Genomic DNA, 24,226 nt, shown 5'->3' with positions numbered 1-24,226 from the left:
CTGGCTCTCAACGAATGTGACTCCCATTTCCTTTCCGTCTGGCTCTTGGCTCTACTGTCCTGTGTGTTGCTGTTTTTTGGAGAGTCCCCTCTACCCACTGCTGCCCAAACTCATCAGGTGCCCAAGAATGGGCACGGCAGGGGCGGGGTGGGAATAGGGGGGCAGACGGCCAGATTGGAAGTCCAGGAAATAAGCACGTGCTTCTTGGTGAAATGTGGGCATGGGAAGGTGTTTCCAGCCCAAGAGGAATCGGGACCAGGATGCAGAGCCGAGAGTCCTGGGTTCTGTCCTGCACCCACCACTGGGTCACCGTGTGTCATTTGCCAGTTCCCTCCCCCTCTCTGGACCTCAGTGTCCTCCCTGGGGCCAGTCTGCAGGATCCCCTGGCTTTCTTCCTGCTCTGAGAGGCCTGTCAGCCTTTGATATGCGAGCGGAGCACCAGTGGCCACAGGAACAGAGTAGGTTGGCTGGGTGTGGGGATTTCACCAGCATTTTCCAGCCTGGGCTCGGCTGGAATTGATTGTGCAGAGAGGCCGGCACACAGCCCCTGGGCCAGAAAGAGACTGTGGTTTCTAACTGACAGAGCTGCTCCCGGAGAGGAGGCAGGTGAAGGGACATTAATGGCATTAAATCAAATTAAAAGAGGAGCATTGCTCCTTTTTTTTTCCCTTAAAGAAGGCCCAAAAGGCTCAAACCACCTGCTTCCCCTATAGCTTTCCTTTTCTTTGAGTTAAACAGTGTGTTTGGCTGGAAAGAGTTTGTTTTCAGGTCACCTGGAGGGACGCAAGAGGTTTGCAGAGCAAAACTGAGCATTTAGATATTCATTTACCAAGTATCTGTTGAACACTTACCAAGTGTCAGGCACTGTTCTAGGCACAGAGCTGCAGCAGTGGTCAAAACAGACAGCAGTCAGTGCTCTCCTGGAGCTTAGAAACCGGCAGAGGGAGGCATACATTGCAAAAGGGGCACCAAAATGTGTAATACGCCAAATGGAAAAAAAGCCGTGGAGCGAAATAAAGCAGGGTAGGAAGCTAGAGAATGCCAGGGGGAGGGATCCAGGGGGCCCTCGTCTGTAGGATGGTCAGGGAAGTTTTCACTGATAAGGTGACATTTGAGCAAAGCCACAAAGGAAATATAGAACTGAATAGACTAATTTGAGAAGAATGTCCTTTTTCCATGGCATACATGGAAAGATCCAGACTTCTGGGTCTTTAATATGCAAGATCTACGGAATGATCTTATTTGGAGCTAACCTGGTCAGCTCAGCCAGGCAGCTCAGACTCTGAGCTATCCTGCTCTATATACAGGATACTGAATCTAATTCATGATTGTCGTTATAGCAACGCTAATAATAATAACAGTGAGCTGGATAGGACTCTAAGTGAATTGGGCTCTGGGCCTGTCCTCAAAGTCTGTGTTATTCTAACAAGGTAGAAGGTATCACCTCCATGTTGCATCTGAAAACTCTGTATATGGAGTGACAAGCCCAGGACCATCTTCCAAGTGAGGGGTAGAGTGGACCCAAAGTGGACTTTGCATCGGACACCGTGTGTCTCCTTAGAGGGCCACTAGGCACCAAGCTTACCACTTTGCAGGTGGTAGGGGATAATATTTCTGGAAAACAAAATAAATCCATAGACTAAGAAAGTATGACGACTAAAGCAACGTGGGATTCTGGACAGGCACGGAAAATGGACATTAGTGGAAAAACTGGGGAAATACGAACGAAGTCTATAGTTGAGCTAATAGTAATGTACCAAGATCAGTTTCTTAGCACAGACGGACCTTGGTTATGTAAGATGTGAGCATTAAAGAAAACCGGGTGAAGCGTATATGGGAACTCCCCTCTGTCTTTGCAAATCTTGTGTCCGTATGAGATTATTCCAAAGCTATAAGTTTGTATAAAAATAAGTGAATGAATCCACATATACTCCGACCACTGGCCTCCTCAGGGTTACTGAGGGAAGTCATAAAAGGTCATCAAGTAATTGAATCCCCGCTGTTATTAGTCACCCCGAGTGTGCTACCTGGAGTTGCCCGTGTGAGAGAGAAGAAGTAAAAGTATAAACCGGCATGTGGCATGATGCTAGGGGAGAAATGTTCTCTTGGAGGTATCTCCCCTGGAGACTGCCCCCAAATGAATTCCTAGTATACCGTCTGACCTACATTTTAGGCGATTCCAAGTATGCCCTTTACACGTGACGAAAGTTCACCAGCTCATTTTCGCCTGATGCTACAGCAGACAGATGGAAACCTAGTTTTATCTGCGGAGCTGTATCATGTGACTGTATGAATCGTAGTGAGTAATGGCTGAGAAGGAGTGGTGCCAGGTAGTGAGAACAGAATCGGAGAACTGGAAGGGCTTATTACTGCGAATCGGGTTTTCTTTTAGGGTAGAAAACATTTACGACCAGCGAAGGGTGTCTTCTGGGTCGAAGGAAAGAGCCTGCGGTCAAGGCATTCTAAGCTTTGGTCCCTACGTGCTGTGATTCCCCATTCACAAAACACGTGAGCTGGCTTCGGTGGATCTCTGGAGACCCTCCATCTGAGAACCTCTGAGCCCAGAGCAGGTGATTGGCCCCGGCTCGCCTCACAACTGCAGAGCACCATGACTTAGCCTGCCTGGGCAGCTTGGTCTCCTAGGTGCTTCCAGAAGGCTCGTGTCACTCCACACGTTGCCTTGGTGTGTGCGCATTTGGTGTTGCCCTGCAGTACAGGAGGGGCAAGAGATGCTCAGACGGAGGACAGGAAACCATCGTCCTAAGTGTATCAGAAAGCGTTTCATGTTTACAAGTGTAGGATGACCCTCCAAGACGGGCTCTTTATTTTTCAGCAGGCTCTGATCTTGTAAAATAAAGAACTCCAGCATTGCCCACGGCGTGCTCCGTAGAACATAGGTGCAGAGGGGTGGAAAGATGTGTTACAGGGAGAAAATAAAAGTGCTTCAGCCACGTATCATAAGGGCTGTATACTGCAGGACTTCTGGGTCTTTAATATGCAAGATGTGCATTGGAAATATCCAAAAAAGTGTGTGTGGGAGAATGTGTGTGCGTGTGCGTAGAGGCGGGTATTATGTGTAGTTTTCCAAGCTTGACTGATCAGAGAATTCACATATAGCTCATATAGATGTACCTATAAGACATAGGACATACGTATATGAATATACGCGTGAGGAATGTATGTGTATATACAAGGAGTAGCTGGACTAGAGTTTCATACGGAAACATTTGGGGGAACACTAGAGTTATCTGAGGTCAAAGCTGAAAAAAACACGAATGCTAAATTGTGGCTCTAAAACTTGGTTCTGCATATTAGTTTCAACATGTCAGTTTCACACATTTTTTTCCTATTTTGTTAACTTAATTTCTTTTTTCTCAGAAGAAAAGTGGCAACTCGCATGCAAACGACCCTCCCTCCTCCCCTCCGGGTTGTGTTCATGGGAGACAGAAGTAATGTCATTGAAATGAGGGTAACCAAGCCCATGTGACAACTCAGCGGTGGGCCTCTAACCCAGAAACCCACCTGTGACATTGGTGTTTCTAGAGCTAAAAAAGAACCACATTAAAAAATGCCACTATGGGCCAAAATCTGGTCTTTGTCAAGTCTGGCTTTTGCATGTGAGACCTGTACGTACACAGGTGTGTTTTTCACACTGAAAGGAGAGCATTGTGTTACTGGTCCATGTGCCCGTCCGTGGACGTGCCCGGGTGGGTGAGGACACATCAACACATTTGATGACTGTTTCGAGCTAGGCTGATCCTCACAGCACCCCCCAGATCGCAGCCTTTCCCCACTCCATGTTGCCCCCAGGGGAGAGTCCTGTACCCTGCCTGCCTGCCTTGTCGAGACCTTCCAGCAGGGCCCCACCTCAGCCTCCGTGTTCCCTGACTCCCGTCCCCACACATAAATCATGCCCCCGACCCAAACCCTGCTCTCCTCCTCCAGGCACATCCCAGGCATGTCCACATCCCATCCAAGGTGCAGGGTCCAATCCCATTCTGTGATTGCCTCTGTCAGAAACTGAATTTCAATTTCCTCACCTGGTATTATGAGAACAATGTGCTCTTAAAGACTCCATGAATAAAGTAAGGGAGACATGGCAGAAAGAGGAAACATTTAAGATGGGGGAGGGGTCCTTTCTCTACGGTTTAGCTTGGGGCGGGGCGGGGAAGCCTCACAAACATCTCATTTGAGGACAACATCGTTGGTTCAACTCATCCCTCAGACCCTGGCCTGTCCCACATCTGAAATGTGTGATCTGAGATGTTATTTGAAGTCTTTAAGCCTCTCTTTCTCTGGCCATAAACATGGGTGGAAGCTACCACCTCCCTCTTAGGGTGTCGATTCAATGCTATGAAGCTTGTGGGGAGCCTAGAGCAGGTCCTGGTGCATAGAAAGCTACATGTTACTTGTCATCGCTATTTCTGAAAATTCCATCAACTAAAAAGCAAAACAAAACAAAACAAAAAAACAAAACCAGGCAAGTCTTTAAAAGTGTGCAAAAGATATAAATAGGTAGTTCACAAAATAGCCCATGAACGTGGACTAATGCTCTAGCTACCAAAAACCGAAAGATTGTACGTTAGAATGCTTACAGATGGCAACAATGTAAAAACAAAGAGAGATCTAGTGGTGGCAGGGGTCAAAGGGAACGCGTGAGCCTAAATTGGTATCAATGCAAATGAAAAATGTACATGCCCGCTTCTATCCAGCAATTCCCCAGCTGTAGGAAAATGCACGTGCACCAAGATGTGCTTGCACAAGGGAGAAATTGTTTGAAGTAGGGAGAAATCGGAAGGGCCCTCAGTGGCCGGCAGTGGCAATGCTTAAAAATATATTATGGTGCGTTTGTCACCGTGGAATGTTTTGTGGCCATTTAAACAGAAAAGTGAATCTGTAGGTCCCAACATGGGAAGACATTTCCAACATAGTCTTACCTGGAAAAAAGGTTTCTGTGTGATATGTTTAATACAATCCCATTTTTATACAGAGAAAGTTAAACAATTATGTATGCACCTGCACACTGAAATATGTTTTTGTGCTCATGGAAACAGAGTGGGAACATACTGGGGAACTGTTAGTGGCAGTTTCATCTAGGGAGTAGAATTTGGGAGGGCAAGAGCACCTGGGTGGCTCAGTCGATTCAGTGTCCCGTTCTTGGTTTCGGCTCAGGTCATGATCTCATGCATGGGATCGAGCCCCACATCAGGCTCTCTGCCGACATCGTGGAGCCGGCTTGGGATTCTCTCGCTCTCCCTCCCGCTCTGCCCCTCCCCTGCTCCTGCCCACACTCCCTCAATTCTCTCTCTCTCTCCAAATAAATAAATAAACTTTTTAAAAAATTGGGGAGGGTGGGGAGGCGCTTGCCCACATTTTATGTTAAATACTTCTGTGGGTATTTTAAAATATTTTTAAACGAAACGAAGAAGAGAGCCCAAGGAAATGAAAAGACTAATACTAATCTGTGCAGTATAGGATCATTGAGAAGATTAACGGAGATGATACTTGACAAGCAACACAGTGCCTGGTGCTTTAGCAAGTGCCCTTGGAATACTTATTTCCTTTTCCGTTCCTGCATGGACTGTGTGCCACCTCCTGTCCCCTCTGTGGCCATCCCAGTGTTTTCCCCAGACTGAAGGCTGCTAAACACGCCTGCTGACACACTGCGTGCCTGCCCTTGAGGGGCCCCCGGCCCCATCTGGGGAGCCCGCCCTGTCTCAGTTTCCAGCAGTTCCCCTGGGGTCTTTTCTCATGGTCCCCACACCTCCTGTCTGCCAGAAGATGCCTCTCCTCACCTTTCAGCATGGGGCCGTCTTGGTCACCAGCACATTCTGAGGGTGAATCTTATCATTTGGGTCAAGTCGGCTCACGGATTTCTCTTCTGTTTCCATTCAGGGCCAGGCTTTCCCACCCCGCGCCCCCTGGCCACCTCTTTCCTGGGGCATGTGGGCTTTCCTGGGTCCCTTCCCCCCCTGGCTTCCACCTGGTCCTAATGAATTCCATCATGTCTGCTTAAAATCACTTTACTTCCAATTTGCTAATTTAATTCTAGTCTTACAGAATTTTGGCAACCCTGCCAAATTGGGTGCCAGATGCAGATTTAATGAGCATATTTTCAGTTCTTTCTTTCCTGTCTGCATGAAGATGCTGAAGAGAACAGGGTTTGGAACGAGTCCCCAGGGGGCTCCCTGGAATATCCCTCCCTGGGTTTGACCCTGAGCCACCGGGCTCTGACCCTCCAGCCAGTTCTGTCCCCCGTGGGACGGGAAGAGTTCGTGTTCTGTTCCTCCGGGAAGGGAGTTATTGCATTTTCCTCCCTGTCCTAGAAGCCCCAACCCAATTCCCATCATTTGGACTTCACAGGAAATGTATTTGGAGAAAATTGCTTATTTCCTCCGGCCTATGTCTTCCAGCAGCCATGTGCATGCAGTTCAACAGATGTTCAAGGATTCGTCTATTCTATTTCACAAACACATACTGAGGGCTTTCTAGAGTGATTTCTCAGTGTTTTCTGTTGACTCCCTGCAAGAGAATTATGGGCCAGGGGAAAGCGGGGCTTGGGAAAATGCAAGAATCCCGGGGCCTGCCCCTCGGCTATAGAATCCAAGAGTGTACAGGGTGGAGGCTGGGATTCCACCCCCCAGGGGATCCTTGTGCCTCCAGCATTTCCCTGTGTTACTTCATTTCAAATTCAAACCAACCCCTCACGGAGACATTTTTATCTCCAAGAGTAAGACTCAAAGAAGTCAAGTGGGTGGCTCAAGGCACGTAGTGGTGAGTATCAAAGCTGGGACTGTGCTAGAGGCTTTTTGATTCTAAGTATAGGGCTCTTTCCATCTCCCCGTCACAGCTGCTCAGGACCCGTGATCACGATGCACGGCTCACGACTGACACACAGCCTGCCTGTGCCTGTCGTCGTAACCCACTCGGGCCCTACTTTACAGGCGAGGAAACGGAGACTCGGCTGTTTTCACTGCCAAGCTGCCAGGCGTGCAGCCCTGTAAAAGCAGGAGCCAGGACCCACACCACATCTGATTCTAGCTTCTGTGCCAAGCGGCGCAAAGGGCTGAATGGAGAATAAGTGGGAGTTCCTTCACGGAGCGGGAGAAACCCAGCAAAGCTCTGTGGCAGTGAAGCCCTTGCCTTTGGGCAAAAGTCACCTCTGTTTCTGAGCCTTGGGCTTGTCCTCGGCACAAGGGTAGGGTTGGTGATTTCCAAACACTTAAAACAGTGGGGCCCCCTGCATTCCCTCCTTGTAGCCCAAATACAACCTTACACGGTATCACAGTTTATACCAACAACACTGGAGACACTTGAGTGGCTCTGGGGTTTCTAGAAGGCAACTTGGGAACATCCTGTTTAGCCTCCAGCATGGGTCATCCATGAGCCTCCTCCCCCACCCCCTGCCCAAAGTGACGTGGTGCCTGTGGCCTCAGCTTTGGAGTCTGGCACGCCGGGGTCCAGTCTGGGCTCCACCACTGTCTGAATGCGTGACCTTGAGCAAGTTGTTTGCTTTCTCTGACTCTCGGCTCCTCTGTAAGGTGAGGATGAGAATAGTTGAAGAATTCTCAGGGGAAGAATAAATGAGCTAAGTGCATACAAAATACTCAGCACAGGACCTAGCATGTGGAAGTTGTGTTAACTCTCGTTTTCCTTAGATACAACATGAGAGATTAAACAGTCATGGCAAGTATTTCCCAGGGCCTGAGGGACACCCTGTCGTATAAGTGTTGTGGACAGTGAGGCGCAGATATTTGTTAGTCTCTACGGGGGATGTGATCTCATTCTTAGAGGAACCTCCCAGGGCAGTGAGGGGAGCTTTGGGAAGAAGCAGGGTTTGAACCTGGCTTCTCAGACTGGACTCCCAGGGCAGAAATGCAGAAGGCTGGCGGGACTCGCCTCCAGTAAAGGCAGAGCTGGGGACCAGCTGGTCTCATGACAGTGGCTGCTTCCCTCTTTGGGCCCCCATCCCAGGTAGGGCCCAGGCTCAGAGAAGCCCAAGGAGGGGTGGTAGGTTCAGAGCAGCATGGGGGTCAGGGCCAAGGGCGTATCCAGCAGATCCCAGCCTTTGGTGGCAAAAGCAGAGAAGGAAAGGCTGAGATGCTATATAGACCTGCAGCTCAGGGGTGGTGAGGCGGTGAAGGAGGGGGGGACAGCTTTCCACAGGGATGCCGGTGATGAGACGAGAGTGCCAGCCCAGCCCCGCAGTCACATCCCTGGGGCGGGGGGGGGGGATTCCCTCCCCCTCCCCCACCGCGCAGTGGTCCCCAAACCCTGGAAGGGGCTCTCATGCCCGCAGAGCCACAGTGACAAGAGAGAGTGAGTGTGTGAGAGCCAGTGGAGCACCAAGGAAGGGACGTTTTCCCCCCTCAGCGGGGTTATTTCTGGCTCTGCTCCTGCTGTCACTGTGGAAACTGCACGTGCCTGGTTCGGTGTGGAAACATGATGAGTTTTCCAAGGCTGATGTGCACCAAGCAGTCAGCCAGGAAGGCGCTGTGGCTGCTGCTGGTAGGATGTGAGTGTATAACACCCCCCCCCAAACCACTGCTCTTGTCTCCTGACTCTCTCTCTCTCTCTTTCTCTCTCTCTCTCTGCCTGTGCTGCCTTTCTCCTGAAGCTATATTTGGGGGAGATGTGTTTCATGCAGCATGATAGGCAGAATAATGGCCTCCAAAAGATGTCCATGTCCCGATTCCCAGAACCTGTGAGTATGTTACCTTGCATGGCAAAGAGGCAGCAGATAGCATTCTGGCTGCTAATCAGCCAACTTTAAAATCGGGAGATTATCCTGGATTATCCACTTGAGCCCAGGGCTATCACAAGGCCCTTGAAACGTGGAAGGGGGAGCAGAAGAATCAGATTCGAGGAAGGCTCTGCCAACCGTTACTGACTTTGAAGGTGGAAGGGGCCATGAACCAGGGAATTCAAGCAGCTTCTAGAAGTTGAAAAGGAAAAGCAAATAAACAGAACGGATCCTCCCTAGAGCCTCGAGGAGAAACGGAGCCCTGCCAGCCCCTTGATTGTAACCCAGTGAAAATGCATGGATTTCTGTCCCCCAGAACTCTGAGATCATAAATTTGTGCTGTTTGAAGCCACTGAATTTGATGGTGATCTGCTACCGTGACAGCAAGTAGTATATACCAGGGAGGCTGAGGCTGATGTGGCTGGAGTGCCTCAGCGGGGAGAGTCACAGACGTGTTCTTCTGTTTTCCTGAGGTCTGGTCACAGGTCCCCGCTGGCTAGCTTGCTGTCCAGGTGGGAGAGTGACTTCCCCTCTGGGAGCCTACAGCTCCTTAGACCCCCGGGCGGGGTCTCCTGCAGGTGCACGCTGTGAAGGTGCTGTCTCCTCCGCCTGGAACACCACTCCTCTCCCCTCTGTCAGCCCTCCAATTCTTCAAGGCCCCCTGTCCCGTCCCCTCTAAGTAACTTCTTCCTCTGACACCTGGTGCCACCCCTGTGGGACCCGACACTCTGGTGACTTTGCGTTGTCTGGGTTTTAACCACTAGCCTCTGCTGCTCCTCCCCGACACCCACCCACCCACCCACCGGCCACACAGCAGGGAGTTGCCAGAACCCAGAAGGCCGAGTGGATTCTCTGGTTAGAGCTGGTCATGCCCAGACATGTAGGAGCCACTCTCCGTGACGAGGAGGTCTACACTTGCCCACGGGACACCCAGGGTCAGTCCTGGCTGTGGCGTCTGGGAACCCTTGGGCAGATCAGGCTGGAGGTGAGCAAGATCGATGGATATGAAAGCCCTTGAGCACACTGCGGCCATGGGTAACCTTTCCTCCCTGAGGTGCAGCCCAGGAGTGACACCTATTCTCCCACCTGGGGCATATGCCACCCTTCTGCCTGGGAGCCCCTTTTCCCTTGCTTTCCTGGGTCCTTCCCATATGCCCGGAGCTGGGCAAACCTAGAGAAAACATGGAACTCCAGGGTCGAGACGTGGGGAGGCCGGTGAGGTGCCCGAGACGCAGAGTCCAAGGTAGTATGCCCCTCAGTGTCACACAGATGGAGCCTGGAAGGTCTAACCCCACGCTCCCTTTTATAGATGAGGAAACTGAGGGCTGGAGAGTGGAAACGCCTTGCTCAAGGGCGCAGGGGGAGCTCCTGGCAGAGCTGGGACCAGAACACCCCTCTGTCACCTTCAGCTCCAGGGCGGGTCCCCTCTGCCTCCAATTAAATGCGTGAGTAAGTGGCTGAGTGAGTTTATTACTCCAACACTGTTTCTTGGGTGCCTACTCTCTGTTAATACTCTGTGAGGGGCTGGGCTGCAGCTTGGGAACAAGACAAACAGTCCTTCCCTGAGAACTTACATTCTTTAAGGAGAGAGTGAGTAATTATGCATTAGCTCCTTGATTACAGTGGTGATGAATGCCGTGTCGGGGATGGTCGGATGGTCGGAAGTCGCGGGCTGTGAATAGTTGTGCAGGATAGTCCGGGGCGGGGAGGGTGCTCCTCGTCAGTGTGCTTCCATGTAAGAGTTTCTAATCCAATTTGGAAGACAGGACCACTGTGTCCTCAAAGGAATAGCACAAGGCTGTGGTAAGAAGTGAAGGAGCTAGGCTGGAAGGAGGGCCCAGAATTACAGCCCTAGCGCCTTACCTTCGGTCTCTCCCTGTTTTGGTTAACAGATCAAGCGCGGTCAGCCCTCACTGGGCCGGGGCGGTGGGGGGGGGGGGGGGGGTTCTTAGAGGAGGAGCCCCGCAGCCAGGAAGGCAGGGGAGACCAGCAGGTGGAACAAGGCATTGCCCTGTCCTGGACTGGATGCGTGCGATGGCAGAAGGGGCTGGAACCCAGGCTTCTCTGCCTGGACAAAGTCTGGCTCTCAGCATTGCCTGGAAGGAACCTGGCTTCTAGGAACTTAGGCGTCTCTCCCTCCCACCAGCTCACTGTGGGGCTTTGTACCCTCACCTCTCTGTATGAAGAAAGCCCAGGGAACAGCACAGGAATAGGTTTGTGCTGTTGTTTTGTTAAAGCTCCCTGCCTGTCTGTCGGGTGGGGCCCCAGATGACCCGGGGGGCCAGTTCCGTCTCCCCCACACACTGGCTGGAGGGAGGGCTCTCAGGAGCTGCTCCTTTCCCTGAGCCCTATTTTATCTGTAAAATGAAAGTGAGAAAGACCAGTTACTCCCAATTGTTAAAATTGAAAAAAAAAAAAAAAAAAAAAGGAACAGATGTGCAAGGGTGTTTTAAATCCTTGGCTCATAAAGACATGGAAGATGCCACCAAATGAGAGCATTCCTTCAAGGATCAACAGGGCACCTTGCATCATTTGCAGAGTCGGAGACCCAGCTTGGCTTCAGGAGGAGCAGAGAAGGATGCCTGGCTCTTTCTGTTTGCTTTTCTTTAATCGGGAAGAATTATTCTGGCTGATAAATAATATCCACTCCTCAGCAGGGAGTTAGAACAGAAGGGGTTCTTTAGAGATGGGCTTGTTTGGTCTTTGGTCTGACGGAAGAGGAAACGGAGTCCCGGAGAGGCACAAGGGCAAGCGCCAAGCTGTGCGGGGTCCTGGGGCTGCAGCACAGAGAGAGATGGCAGGTTCCCCGGGAAAACCTTTTGGTTCAGGTGGACCTTGGACCTGCCAGTTTGGCAAAATCACCTGTTGCTTGTCCTGGATGTGGTGATGTCAGAGGCAACACCCTGGAAGGCAGGCCAGTGGTCGTGTGCCGATTCCGCACCCCAGCTGCTGTGCTGAGCACGGGAATACACAGCCAGTACGTGTCGTTCCTGCCCCCGAGACACTGGCTATCTGCAGGGAAGGCAGCCCAGTGGAAGGAAAACTGGTGCAGTGTGATGTGGTTGGTGTCACAGCAAAGCTCTGGGTGGAGGGCCAGGAGCGAGAGGGAAGGGAGCTCTGGCTGGGCCCCGGGACAGTGGTGGGGCTGGGGCAGAAGGAGGTTTGGCCAGAGCTGAGCTTTCACAGGATGGGGCGGGGGGGAGTCTGGCTGGTAAAGAAGGGGAGGGAGGACCCTCCTGAGAGAGGAGACAGGGCGAACAGGGGTTTGAAGCCTGGGAAGAAGGCAGTGTGCTCAGGAATTATCAGGTAGTTGAAAGGCAAGGGGTGAGGCAGAGTATCAGGAGAAGGGTGAGGCTGGGCGGTCACGGTGGCCCTATGGGGAAGAGGCTCTGACCCTTTCCAAAGGCATCTGGATTTCTGATGGCAGTCAGCAGGCATCAGAAGTGGTCGTGGAGCACCGTGATCTGTGCTGTTCTGTGATGCAGAAATACCGCTCTGCACTGCACGGACCAGTGGCGGGGGGTGGGCAGGGTGGAGAGGAGCTAATGGGTTTGAGACCATTCAGGGGCCAGTTCACGGAGAATCTGGTGACATATGGGATATGGGGGATGAGGGAGAGGTCACTGATGGCTCCTGGACTTCTCGGGATGCGTTGGGTGACTTTCAAGACGCCCGCGCTGAGATTCCGAATCTGACCCTGGGCCTTGGGCTGCTCACCTGGGACTCAGCAATAGAGGCCAGTTGGGCCCAGTCCCTGGATGATACCCCCATCTGCTGGTTCCCCCAAGAGGAACCAAGAAAAGCATGTGGATGCTGTCGGGATGTTGATTCATCTTCACCAACACACCTACAGATATTTTCCCGTTACCCGGGGGTAGTAAATTGAGAGAACTCAGTGTTTATTCACTCATTTATTGTCACCAGTTATGTTCAAGGCTTTGTGAGTGATACAGAGATGAATCAGACACATCCCAGTCCTGTCCTCAAAGTTCGTGTGGTTTGTGATGCTGACAAGAATTTGTATATATTGTATTACACACACACGGGAGAGGAGGTAAATGCCACAATAAAGAGACCAAATGCTGTCTATAAGAGATCATTTCTGGCCAGGGAGGGTTGGTCATGGAGGGCTTCGTGGAGGAGGGGGCATATGAGCTGGGCTCACAATGGTGGATGTGGTTGGATTCGGCCACAGTGGCATGGAGACAAGCATTCCAGACAGAGCCCTGCACGGGAGGGGACGTGAACGCTCTGAGCAGGCAGTTTTGGCAAGGGCAGGGGTTTGTACGGGAACGGTGACATCAGGGGCATCCTGGCATATTTGTGAGGGTGATCCCAGGTGGGGACTGTACTCTCCAGGAGGAACTGCTGAAGGAGTTGGGACAGGAACGGGCCAGGTGAGAGCTGGGTATCAGGGCAGTTTATCTGGCCTTGTGGAGAGAGTGAGCTCAGGAGGACAGTTTGGATTCTGTCATGTGTTGGTCTAGATGAGGGGACAGGCACTGGGTCTTAGCAAGGGTGACAGAAAAGAACTTCATCCACAGTTATTGACGCTTACTGAGGCTTTAGGCCGGGCACTGTTCTAAGCATTTTATGTGGATTAACCAATGGAGTCTTCCCTACATCCGACCAGGTAGACGCTACATTTGTTACCATTTTACAAACCAGTTCACTGAGTCGCAGTGATGTGAAATGAACAACCTGACCCTGGTCACACAGCTAGGAAGCCGAGGAGGAAGGATTCAAGCCCAGGAGCTTGTGCTCCTAAATCCCACCCTAGAAAGGTCTTTCCTAAGGGGACTGAGCAGATGAAAGGTGGTCCTGCCAGGGTCGGGCCCACTCCTCCCACCCGCCCGGCAACCCCGAACAGCGGCTCTGAGGGCTGACCCAGGCCCTCCTGACCCCCCTATAGACTGGGAAGGGCCCAAAGGGCCCAAAGAGTCGGTTCACCGACTCGAACGGCCTACATATAGGAGGTGGCAATGCAAATAATTGATGCAATGGAAACTTTCTATGGAAAAAGGTACCCACTCAAACAGCCACAGAGTCCAAAAAAAGGAAGAAGGGCAGAGCAGACCCAGAGGGCTCTGTAGCAAACAATTTCCTTTGGCATAGCCTCCGCTGCCTGACTGAGCCCTTGAACTGGCGGGGGTGGGGGAGGGGTGGCCCTGGGCAGGAGTGGGGGCAGGTTGGGACCAGAAGCTCAGCTGGGTCCCTTGAGGGCCCCGGGTCACCAGGCTTCCCCTCTCAGCTCAAGAGGCAGTCGTTGTGGGGACACAAAGCAATTGTCCCTCCAAACACCCACACCCTGCCCGCTTCTTCCCAGCGGGTCTCGCTTCCTGACTGCTTCCCGAAGATGGGCCCATTGGTTGAAGCTGTGCATTCCCTGGGGTCTCCCAGAGTCCAGACCTGCTCTTCTCTCTCTGTGTCCTCCTGTTATGGGATCTGGAATCTCCTTCTTTTAGAGGGCAAAATCCTTGTAAGTGTAAGTAAAGCTGAACGATCAGGAATGACCAAAAGAGGAAGAGCGGGAAGGTCATTGTTTGGAAAGTCACCTCTATGTTATTTAATTCTTCTTCTGACCATTTTAAAGATGGAGAAACTAAGACCTGAAGTGTTAAATGGCACCTGAGGCCACACAGTGGCAGAGGCTGGAGGTACCCAGTTTTATCTGTGACCAAAGCCTGGGGCTGTCCTGCTGTACGAGGCCACCCCATCTCCTTGTTTTCTGAACGTCTGCTCCCTCGACTCTCATGTGACGGTGAAGGAGCCTGCCTGTAGCATCAGTGTGACAGTGACATAATGTAGGGACAGCTTTGACACATGGTAGGCAGTCAACAAACATTGGTTTTCCCTCCCTACTCGTCCCTTCTGTCTCTCCAAACTGGGGAAGATGTGATGAGCCTTTTGGGGAGAAAGCAGCCCAAGTGTGGGGTGCCTTGGGAGAAAGGGCCATAATCGCTGATTTTCTGGCCCATCTTCCCTACTTGATCTGTGACATCTGAGGCAGGGGCCCAGGTCTCTTCCCCTTTGCACCCCGTAGTCTAGCCCAGTGACGAGGAGGGCCTTGTGGAAGGTCACTCAGCTGGAGGCAGCGGGACCCCAAGTGTGAGCCAGTCCAGTGGGCTTTCTACCACACCAGCGAGGGGAGACTTCCGGTGCGAGAGGGCCCCCACAAGGCGTGGCCCAGTATGGCAGGAAACAGCTCCTCTACACCTTGTCTGAGCCGGTGCAGTCCCTGGGGTTTCGACCGCAGCTCCTCTCCCTGCCACTGTTTATTCTCCTGGACTCCTGGGCTGGGTGCCCTCCATGTGCCATTCAGTGCCTCCCTCCCCATCCCTGCAGTGCCTGAAAACCGTGAATATTCCTTCTGCCTAGTCCCAATATGGAGCTTAGGGGCCCGGATGTTCCTGCCTCTCACGACACAGAATCCCTTACCCTGCCCTTGAAGTTCCTCTTTTTCTATCCTCGAAACAACTGGAAAGGTATCAGCATCCTCTGTTTTTAAAAACCCTGCTTTTACTGAGAGTCACCAGATACTCTCAAAACAGGTCTTGTCCACCCATATCAGAGGCCCTGAGCCCCATTGCCTTTCTCTCTGCTCGCTTTCCTTGTCTGGGACACCTCACTCTACTACATGGGAGGGAGCAGCCTCTCATCTGGACAATGCAGCCAGGACCCGGGAGAGATCCAGAAGCAGCCTCTGGGCTGCCCAGTGCATATGGACAGTGTTCTCAGACTCAAGTGCAGGCATTTGAAGCAAAGGTGAGCACCCCAGAAAAGTGAGAGCCCCCAGCCTGGCTGCAGGGAAGAAGGCAGAAAAATTTGCAGAGCCAATCGTGAAACAGGATCTCTAGGAGGGAAGACTGACAGAAAAAGGGCAGCTTGCGGAAGCTGGAGAAGGGCTAGGGCATTTATTGAGTGCCTCTTGTCTGCTGTGTCTGTGCCACATCTCTCACACATGTTGTCTCATGTGATCTATACCACAAACCCAGGGAAGGGTGATGTTTTTCACTTTTTACTCGTGAGGAAAGTGAGGCTCAGAGAAGTTAAGTAATTCATCTGAGGTCACACAGCTATTCCTGGGTGAAACCAGGGTCCAAACCCAAGCCCTTCTGATGCCTGGACCAACACTCTGCACTACCCATGAGGATTGTGTGGCGCTGGGTAAATGAGGCTTGCCAGTAATTCTCCCTGTTTCCCCTCCCGTTTGCTAAGTAGCCCAGCACGACTCACCAAGGCTATTCCTTGTGATTCTGCCATGTGTGTCGCAGTGTCTTGGGTGTTCCTCTCTCCTCAGTGACCCACAGACCATGATAGCGGAAATAAAAATACAGATGGATAGATTTGTCCCACGAATCCCCGCCCCACGCAGATCAGACTCAGCTCAGCCATGTGCCAGCCTTATTTGCAGGTGTCCTGTTCACAGTGGTGGGACAGGCTGTGTGTCAGGAGGGCAGCCAGGGCCTTCTCTGGGATCGGGGAGTGAGGTCCAGTGCTGGAGTCGTGGCGTCCTGGCTGCCTCACGCTGTGGCAGTGAGGCTGGCCCCTGCAGACATCTGGGGCTTTTCTTTCATTCCATCACAGCTGAACTTCCTCTGCGGTGATGCCAACCCCAGTGCCCAGGCCGGATGTGCCGCGATGCTTTGGTTCCATGGGGAGGGTGGGGAGTGGAGAGGATGGCCCTCCCTCCCCCTGAGGTTTTGGGTGGGGCCTGCAGAAAAGCTGCAGAAGAGTCCTTCCTGCCATGGGTGGGCGCCACCTTGCACATGGGCCCCTCTTTCCCTGATAGGCCTTCCTTGTTCAGCTATTTTCTGAAAAGAACACACTTTGATATCATTTTTGAATTACTGTCTTTATAAAAGTCATAACATGCTTATTGTAAAAAAAAAAAAAAGAGAGAGAGAGAAAGAAAAGAAAAAAGAACAATTTAGAAATGTATAAAGAAGACAGTGCATACTCCAAACCCTGTCCCTTTGCAGTCCCAGCCCTCAGATGAGCTGAGAGCTTGGGGATTATTCTCCAGGCCCACAGCAGTCACAGCCATACGGATGTGTGTGTGTCTGATGCTACTTTGCCCCGTTTCTCACACCATTCCACTGACAGGAAGTGAGTGTAGTGGCTAACAGTGGGGGTTCCAGAGTCAGATGGACCGAAGTTCACCACTTACCAGGTCTCCTAACCTTGCCAAGCCTCATGTGGAAATTGGGGTCCCAGTCCTGCCTTGCATCCTGCTGTGGCAGGGGAGGGAGATCGCCCAGGAGAAGGGCTGAACTCCATGTTCAACACCTAGAAAAAAACCACTGAGAATCTCTGTTACTGGTAGGAGTGTGTAATTATTTTCCATTAAGAAATAGTCCCATGACTATTCCATTGGGTGGACTTATCAGCATTCACTTATTAAACCAGTTCCCTAGTGATGGATAGTAAGGTTGTTTCCATGTTCACTGGTAAAAATGTTGCTGCACTGATCACGTGTGTGTGACATCTGTGTGTACGTTCCTGGAAGATGATGTATATTTGTGTGTGCACTTGGGAAGCCGCTGGCTCCACGTAAATTTTGGCCACCTCTTGTCTCCAGCTCTGATGGTGGCCATCATTTTCCTCTTTGCCAACCAAATGGGGGAGAGTTGATATTGACTTGAACTTATATCTTTTTTAATTATTAGTGAGGCCAAGCATCTTTTCCTATCTTTATTAGACATTTTCATTTCTTGAAAATTATTTATTTCCTCTCTCCATTTTGTTAGCTTTTCCTAATGCTTTGTGGGTACTTATTATATATCATGGATAATGACCCTATTTTTAAAGTGTTTGGTTAGTTATTTTTGAGAGAGAGGGAGAGAGTTCAAGCAGGAGAGGGGCAGAGAGAGAGGAAATCATAGGATCCCAAGCGGGCTCCACACCATCAGCACAGAGCCCAACATGGGGCTTGAGCTCATGAACCATGAGATCATGACCTGAGCCTAAATCAAGAGTCAGACATTTGCCTGTGGGGCTTAGTCTGTTGAGCGTCCAACTTCAGCTCAGGTCATGATCTTGGCTTCGTGAGCTCGAGCCCCGCGTCGGGCTCTGCTGACAGCTCAGAGCCTGGAGCCTGCTTCGGATTCTGTGTCTCCCTCTCTCTCTGCCCCTCCCCTGCTTGCACTGTCTCTCTCTCAAAAATAAATAAACATTTAAAAAATTTAAAAATAAAATAAAATGTTAAAAAAATTTTTTTGAAGAGTCAGACACTTAACTAACTGAGCCACCCAGGCACCTTGGCCCTATTTTTATATGTTGCAAATATTTTTACGTAGCCTGTCATTTGCTTTGTAACTGTTGCTGAGGCCTTTTGTTGTATGTAGGGCTTAGTGTTTTTTATGTAAGCACATTTATTCATCTTTTCCTTTAAGAGCATGGAGGTCCAGTTCAGCCTTTGAAAATTATTTTCCAACACTAAGGTACACAAATATTCTAATAGTTCTGGTATTTTCGTGGACTTGCTGATATGTATTGTTTATTTCTTTAATCCCAATAAATTTGTGTTAAGTCTGGTGCACATACTCTATTTAAAATAGAATCCTCCGCCTTCCCTCACCGTATCCCATTTATTTCATGCTTGTAGGTTTACACGCATCTTCCCTGGCTAGATCCTCAGATCCTGAAAAGCAGGCATCTTTTCTGTTTTGTTCACTGCTGACTCTCCGGTGCCCAGAACAGTGCCTGACACATAAGTAGGTGCTTAGTAAGTACTTGTTGAAGGGATAGACAGCCAGCCAGTTGTCACAGCTTTCTTATTTAAATAATCCATTCTTGGGTGCCTGGGTGGCTCAGTCGGTTAAGCGTCCAACTTCAGCTCAGGTCACGATCTCGCGGTCCGCGAGTTCGAGCCCCGCGTCGGGCTCTGGGCTGATGGCTCAGAGCCTGGAGCCTGCTTCCGATTCTGTGTCTCCCTCTCTCTCTGCCCCTCCCCCGTTCATGCTGTGTCTCTCTCTGTCTCAAAAATAAATAAACGTTAAAAAAAAATTTTTTTTTTAAATAAAATTAAAAAAATAAATAAATAATCCATTCTTCCTCCAGTGTAATTACACCTTCAACGGCCTCTTATACGGTTACTGGTCATCAGGTTCTCCCTCTTCTTCGGTTTTACAGTTTATAATTTTCTAGAAAATCGTCAGTTTTCAAATTCATTGACATCAAGTTATGTATGAATTTCTCTCAATTTAAAAAAATGTTCATATACCTGTTTATACTGCCCTTCTTAATGGTTATTTGTGATTGTGCCCTTTCCTGTTACTCAGATCAGCCAGGGCTTTGTCCCTGGGGTTGGTCTCAGAGAGCCAGTCTGCAGCTGTGTATTTCTTTCATGGTGGCTGCTATGCTTTTCTCGTTCACTCATTTTTGTTTTCAACTTATTCATTTCTTCCGGATAGATCATTTTGTTTATTCTACCCTTTATCAGCTTCTTGGGTTAGATGCTTAATTCATTTGGTTTCAGTCTTTCTTATTTTATCACGAAAGCATTTAAGGTCTGAATTTCCCTCCAAATGCAGTTTTGGTTACACTCCCCAGATTTGTATTTTATTTTATTTTATTATGTTTTAAGTTTATTTATTTATTTATTATTATTTTTTTTAATGTTTATTTATTTTTGAGACAGAGAGAGACAGAGCATGAATGGGGGAGGGCCAGAGAGAGAGGGAGACACAGAATCTGAAACAGGCTCCAGACTCTGAGCCGTCAGCACAGAGCTTGACGCGGGGCTTGAACTCACGAACCGTGAGATCATGACCTGAGCCAAAGTCGGACACAACTGACTGAGCCACCCAGGCGCCCCTATTTATTTATTTTTGAGAGAGAGAGAGAGAGAGAGAGAGAGAGAGAGAGAGAGAGAGAGATTTAGAGAGCAAGCAGGGGAGGAACAGAGAGAGAGAGAATCCCAAGTAGGCTCTGCATTGACAGCACAGAGCCCGACGTGGGGCTCAAACCCATGAGCCATGAGATCATGACCTGAGCCAAAACCAAGAGTCAGATGCTTAACCTACCGAGCCACCCGGGGGTCCCTTCCCCAGATTTTTCAAAAGAGGGATGCTCAATGTCATGCATTCATAAATATTCTACAAAGGTAGTTTTGTGCCTCTTTGACTCAAGTTATTTAGAAAAGCATTTTTTAATTATCATGCGCATGGTTTACTTACTTATTTATTTATTTAATTTATTTAGCTGCTTGTTAATTTCTAACTCCATTGCATTGGGACCACAGACTGTGGTATACATGTTGGAATTTGAGATTTTCTTGTAGTCAGGTACGAAGACATGGGAGAAAAAGATGTTTTCTCTGTTTCTTGCATATGGATGAAGTTAAGCTTACCAGCTGTATCTTCAGAACCTCCTTACTTTTCTTTGGAGATTACTTGTACCATCAGACTTAGAGTAATGTGTTCAAGACACTATTCTGTGTTGGTCTTCTTGTGGTTCTAAAACTGTATGATTTCATATATTTTATGGTTCCACTGTTCAGGGTGAAGGTAAGGTTCATGATTCATGTGCCTTCTTGGAGAAATAGACCCATTAGCAATCTGAAGTGCCCCATTTTATTCTATTTAACATTTTTACATTTTGTCTGATATTAACATTAACTTTCCTGGATCTTTTGTTACCATTTTGCTTATTATGTTTTTTTGCCTTTTTTTTTTAGTTCAACCTTTGTCTATTTGTTTTAAGTGTATCACTTCCAAACAGCAGATGGCTGGATTTTTTTTTTCCATTCAACCTAATCTCTTATCTCAAAATATAGTCATTTAATTTATTCACATTGTTCTATTTATTGATACATTTGGGCTTGTTTTATGTCTTTTGGTTATGATACCTTTTCCTTTACCTGTCTAACGCTTAATTAATTGAATTAATTAATCGAATTTTTTGTTTCTCCCCCTGACCCCACACACAGTAGTTAAGAGGTCTGTATCTTTTTTTTTTTCTGGAAATGGTTACCCTTAAATTAAAAAATTAAAACCCATGCTCCTCTAGTGTCAAGGAGCTAATTCCCAGCCAAATGAGACCATTATTATCAGCATTTGCTTAGATTTGACTGTGCATTTTTCTTTCATTGTTCATCACTGTTTCCTGTGTATCCTGTCTTGCCCTTTCTCGAGTTACTTATTCTGATACAGTTTTAATTTTGTGGTAGTAATTCCTTGAGTAATTGTTTTAAGAAAAGATAAGTGGCATACTATTTTTAGTACTTCTGTCTTTGGCTTTGAGAGCCAGTGGAGTAACAGATCTTTTAACCCTTTTTCCTCAGACCTCTGTAGTATTTGTTGCCTTCTGGCAGTTAGTAATGTCAAGTCCAATGGCAATTTGATTCTCAAAATTTTTGGAGAGTCAGAGACAAAGCTGAGCCCACTGCTGACCTGGGTAAAGGGTGGCATCACCTCCATGGAGCTTTATCATATCCAGAGGAGGCAGCAAGATCGGGATTTGCTGAGGGTTGAAAGTCTCCTTTAAAATGGATATGTCAAGGGGCGCCTGGGTGGCTCAGTTGGTTTAGCGTCTGACTTCAGCTCAGGTCATGATCTCTTGGTTTTGGCTCAGGTCATGATCTCATGGCTCATGGGTTTGAGCCCCACGTCGGGCTCTGTGCTGTCAATGCAGAGCCTACTTGGGATTCTCTCTCTCTCTGCCCTTCCCTTGCTCTCTCTCTCTCTCTCTCTCAAAAATAAAATAAACATTAAAAAAAAATTTTTTTAAATGGATACGTCAGTGCAGGAGCTTCATCAGGATGGTGCAAGGAATACCACACCACAGGCTGGGGGTGAGGGTAAGGGGGGGGGAATTTTGAGGCAAGGCAAGGGACTCTAAGAATCTTAGGGCACAAACTGTTGAAGAGCTGAAGGATCCTTCAGGAAGTTTCTGCAAAGAGCAGTCAAAGCATGTGTCAGGGCTAGAGTCTCCTGGAAGAGAGTCATGCTAAGGAAGACAGTAAGGTGTGGGGTAGGTGGCTTCGGGTCTCCTCTCCTTCCCACTCTTGTCTCTTTGGAAACCTGAAGGATTCACTCATTACCCTTGGATTTCAGTAATTCTGGCCAGCCAGCCCTGCCCTGGCTCCCGTGGCCTCCGAGCACAATTCCCTCCCTGGCAATTGGCACGTGGGCCTTTCCCTGCCCCTGGTGGGTGAAGCCGGCTTAGCTTTGATTCGATTTTCTGTCATTCCTCCTTGTCTGCTTTTGCTCAGACTTGCTGGCCGGCTGGTGCTACTCTGAGAGTGTTCTTACTTGAACCTTTCTTATTTCGTTGGACGTTGTTCTGTGTCCCCGGAGTTTGGGGGAGAAGAGGTAAACCCATGGGCTCCACCTACCATGTAGAACGTCAGGTGTGTGTAACATTTTCCTGGTGACCGGATGCAGGCGGGTCCGCCCGGCCCACTCACCTGCTGCTGGAGGCCAGGAGCAGCATTCGGGCAGTGCTGGCCCCGCTGGTGGATGGCAGAGCAGTGGCTCGCTCCCTCCACCTGAGCCCGTCCTCTGCTCCAGCCACACCTCTGGTCCCCACTGCATTACCTCGCTGATTAAGACGATTCCGTGACCTCCCTCGGCTGCGAGATCAAGCCCAGCCTGTTACATATACCAAGTTCTCCCCCTGCCCAGCTCTCGCCTCCTGAGCTATCACCACCTCTCACCTCCAGCCACACAGACAGCATGACATTCTTCGGACACTCGTGCAGTTTGGGGTCTCCTATCTACGTACACTTCTTACAATCTCTTTCTCTCTCACCCATTCAGACATCATCAGAATCGACTACTCTTTTCTTCCTGACTTCGAGGGGTAGTTGCTCAGAACCAGTGAGTCTATGCATCCCTTTGTTCCTGGCCCCTCCTCCCACAACAGTGATCCCCTTGAAGGCAGGGACTGAATCTTTGCCCTTCCCACTGGGCCTGACCCAAAATAGGTGCTGAATGTGCTCGGTTCAATGAATGAGCAACCCAGCTAGGTTCTAAAGAGACTTGTTCTACTCCGACTGTGTGTGAGACCCTGTGCCAGTCTCCAGGGGTGGGGAGTGGGTCAGACCGACCCCGCCGAGGTGTGTGCAGTCCACAAGGCCTGCGAGACTCCGGACTCTCTACGCTCAGAGGTGGGGAATTGTAGACAGTGTTCATAGGATAGCCCGTCCTAAGAAATCAGGGTTTTGACCCTGGGAGGGACAGAGCACAGCTGTTTGTATTAATAACTGAGATCTATCAGAGGATGTGGGGTTGACGAAAACCGAGGAGTGGTGAGAAGTTCGGATGCTTCGGGCAGCAGGATCAGGGAATGATAGACGGAGGCCACTGTGGGGTGGCGCAATGCTGCCCTGGGGTGCGGGGCAGCGCTGGCTGGATTCCAGAGCAGCTGGTGTGGCGGGGAGGGGAGAGCAGAGTGGCTTCAGTTACCTGCACATTTTGTAGGAGTCAGCAGCGGGACGTAGTTGCCGGAACATTAACTCTTCCAAGGCTGTGCCAGTAAAACCACGGTGCCCAAGAGAAGGAAGTCATGACAGTGCCCCAGGCCCATGAGCGGGTGACTCCAGACCTAGATCGCTGGGCGTACTGTGGGATAACGCCCAGAGCAGCGCCAGGCACTGGTCTACTGAATCACTAAAACCCTGGGAGGTAGTTGCTATTTCTTAGCCCCGCATTCAGGCATAGGGAGGCGACACAGAGGTCACGAGTACAGGGCCGGACGGGGACCCAGGTACCCTAGCTCTAGGAGCCACATCCTCAGCCACCCCAGCACACTGACTCCAGCAGACAAGCCAAAGCCTAGGCCCCGGGGAGCAGCGTGGATGTGACACACACACACTACACTCAACTAAAACAACTCAGGCTTTCTGGAGCACGAAACGCCCTCCCCTGTATTTTCTCATTTGATCCTTACAAACAGCGTGTAAGTTGATGATTGAAAACTGGTGCTCCCTCCTTCATCCGCTGACCCCTGAGCCCCTTCCCTTTGGCCTCGAGTGCTCCATTTGGTTTAGTGATTTGGGGAATCTGGTTCTTCTGCCCAACTATTGGATTTAATTTCCACGCAGGCCCGAATATGCATCACTTGTGCAGGCCGTATTCGTTTTCTCTCGCCATGTAGCAAATCATCTCAAACTTAGTGGCGCTTGTTTGTTAGCTCATGGTTCTAGAGGTCAGAATTCTGGTACAGAGAGGCTGACTCCTCTGCTCAGGGATGAAATCAAGGTACCTGTGGGCTGAGCGCTTGTCCTGAGGCCCTGGGGAAAATTCTGCTTTTCCAGCCTTGTTCACTTGATGTCAGAATCCAGATACAATCCATTGGTTGTAGGACTCGGGTCCTTTTTCTTGCTGGCTGTCAGTGGGGGGGGGGGGGGGGGCGCTTCTCTGCACCCCTTCAGATGGCCTTTCCACATGCCCCCTCCATCTTCAAGGAAGCAACCTTGCAAGTCAAATCCCCCTGATTGTAATTCCCATGACTTCCTCTTCTGCGACCAGCCAGAAA

At 49.9% G+C, this 24,226-nt stretch overlaps 1 protein-coding gene across 3 annotated transcripts in view; it reads left to right on the top strand.

Annotated features, from left to right (window-relative positions):
• The window catches only part of HIVEP3 (HIVEP zinc finger 3), a 473,376-nt gene that overhangs the window by 349,599 nt on the left and 99,551 nt on the right, over nt 1-24,226 (top strand). The gene's annotated exons all lie outside the window — the stretch shown is intronic.

The sequence above is a fragment of the Acinonyx jubatus genome, chromosome C1 (assembly GCF_027475565.1).
Source record: "Acinonyx jubatus isolate Ajub_Pintada_27869175 chromosome C1, VMU_Ajub_asm_v1.0, whole genome shotgun sequence".
NCBI lineage: Eukaryota > Metazoa > Chordata > Mammalia > Carnivora > Felidae > Acinonyx > Acinonyx jubatus.
The sequence above is the reverse complement of the archived record's forward strand: the minus strand, read 5'-3'. Positions and strand labels throughout refer to the sequence as shown.